The following is a 2,766-nucleotide window of genomic DNA, read 5'->3' as shown; positions in this document are numbered from 1 at the left end:
ATCTTTTTTAGTTTAAAAAGGGAAGTAGAGTGACTTGTCAGCACTGCCTTGATCTCTAAAGCTCTCCTCGCAAGGGTGAGACAGGGAGATTCAGCCCCAGTCCACAGATGAGGGGACTGAAGCTCAGCCAAGAGAGGAATCCTTGGGAGCCATTGGCTGGAGGGGAGCTGGGCCTTCCAAGCCAAGCCGGTGCTCTTCTGCAATGCGTCTAGATGATCCAGCACCCGAGTACCTTTCATCTCCAGCACTTTTTTGTTTGTTTGTTTTTGTTTTTGTTTTTGCTTTTTTTAGGGCCACACCCACTGCATATGGAAGTTCCCAGACTAGGGGTCAAATCAGAGCTACAGCTGCTGGCCTACACCGCAGCCATAGAAACATGAGATCCGAGCTGCGTCTGCGACCTACACCAGAACTCATGGCAACACCAGATCCCCAACCCACTGAGCGAAGCCAGGGATCAAGACCACATCTTCATGGATACTATTAGGATTCATTTCTGCTGAGCCACAACAGGAACTCCCATCATCTCCAGCATTTTAACAGTCAACCTCAAGCGCCTTTGAAGGGGCCCGGCTTATACCAGCAGGCCTCTGCGGGGCAGGACTCCAACAGACAGAAGTTGGGCAGGTAGCTGCTAATTCAACACATGTCCTTCCTTGCCTCCTTTATCTTAAATGGTGGGATGAGCCCCGAGCCCAACCCCATCTCTTGGGCCTGGGTCTGGGCCTCTCTCAGCAGGGCAGAATCAGAGTGTGTGGGAGAATTAGAAATTGGCTGCATTTCCTCCTAGATACTCCAGAAACTGGCTGAGATCTCTTGAGAGTGGGTTGGGAGGAGAGCCCTGAGTCAGAGGGGTCTCGCAACACAAAGCAGCGCCCTCCCTGGGTCTCAGTTTCCCCACCATCCACAGGGGTCAGACTACAGTAGCTGTTCCTAGTGTTGAGTGTGGAGAAGAAACACAGACCACCTGGAAAATCTGATAAAGGCTGTGGGCATCCCCAGGGGCTGTGACTGGGACACTCACACAGCCCTTGGGAGACCATATGCCTCCTATGGTGGAGAAAGAGCCCAGACCACATTTTCCAGATGACTAGGTTTTAATGGATCAGAAAAGTTTTTTTGCAAGAAAATCTGGAGGGACATTTGTGTTGCCAGGTTTTTGCTGGTATGAACCAACCAATCAACAAAAAGCACCCCTGCAAAGAACTACATTCTACTCTCGCCACCACTGCATCAAGAGTAAAGCAGGAGAGTAAGGATAACAGACAACTCGACTCTTTCTCACAAAAACCTACGTTGCCTTTCCTCATCTCCCTTGGTCCTCTGCAAACTGTCAGAACAATGCCAGGAGCCACCACCGGGCCGGCTCACCTCTGCGGAGAGCCTGGCACTGGGTATCTCAGAGAGACGGAAGCTGGACAAGCGGCCAAAGTGGAGCCTAGCTGGACCCCACAGGCCAGCGGACCTCAGACTCCTACCCAACTCGGGGGGGGACACTGAGATGGCGCCAGCAGAGCCTGGACCCTGCTCCTGTCCTTTCGGCTCTGAGAGACAGCTTGGAGGCAGGGCAGACCAGGCAGCTTCCAGAGGCTGGGCCCACCACCCCAGAGGAACTCAGCTCAGGACAGTGTGCTCGCCCCCCTCTCCCTCTTACCCTCCTGAACTACCCTCCTCAGCCCTCTCCAGACCCAGTAGTGTAGACATGGCAGCAGGACTCCTGGTCCCTGCGGCATTTCTAAGCCTGGGAGAAAAGACAGATTCTGGAAAGGGGTCACTTCCACCTCTGACACCACAGGGGCTGTGCACCAACAATTCTAGGGTACTGTTCACGCAGGCAGTTGTTTCTATAAAAGGTCACATAAATAAATACCATCGGCTTTGCAGGCCATACGATCACTCCCAACCATTCACCTTTGCCATTGTAGCAGGAATAAGCTGAATGTGGTATGTCAATGAATGGGCAAGGCTGTGTGCCTGTAAGTGCATTTACAAAACAGGCTGGTCTGCAAGCAGCGGTCACCCCCAACCTAGAGGATTTGAAGTGCCCTTAGTGGTGTGCCACTTGGCAGCCCTCACCCCATCACCTTGTGGCAAGTGTCAAAGGGCAGAAAGGCCTGGGGCCAGTATTGTCTCAAGCCTGCCTGCAACAAGACCCATCTACTGGGTCCCCAAAGCAGAGGCTCCTCCCAGGCAGCCCCCAGCTCACATTCTTACAGAAGATTCCTCTTTCAGCTCCGCACTCCTCACCTCCAACCAATGGTTGACTGGTGGGCTCAGGGGGCGCGCTGACTTCCCTCCCTCCCACAAGCACACACCTGAGCAGATTCAGCTGCTCCGAATCACCTTCTCCTCCAGGAGCCGCTATAGCTCCACTCAGTTCCAGGGACCTCTGCTCCCAAGTCAGACAAGGAGGACGCTTGGCAAAACCTCTGGTTCAGTCCCTAGTGTCCTGGAAACCCGCTGTGATGACCTAACTTGTGGGTGGATTCTCCTGGCTCACCGAGGAGAGGCAGTATGTCGGGGCCGTCCTGGGCTCCCACCTTCCATCTCACGCATACAAGTTAAGCCAGATGCCCACCCTCAGCTCTCATAGCCCCAGGATGGTTTGCAGTCCTGAGACTGGAGGATCTATGGCCTGGCCATTACTCAGGGAAGCCCCGTCAGGACCCAGGAGATGCAGCCAGCCTAAGCTATCGCCAGCCATCCTGCCGGCCTTTCCTGGTTCCTTTCCCCCGCAGGGCTGTGGTTCAGTAAATATTTCAATAG

Source organism: Sus scrofa, chromosome 14, assembly GCF_000003025.6.
Source record: "Sus scrofa isolate TJ Tabasco breed Duroc chromosome 14, Sscrofa11.1, whole genome shotgun sequence".
In the NCBI taxonomy this organism is placed as follows: Eukaryota; Metazoa; Chordata; class Mammalia; order Artiodactyla; family Suidae; genus Sus; species Sus scrofa.
This window is presented reverse-complemented; position numbering follows the sequence as displayed.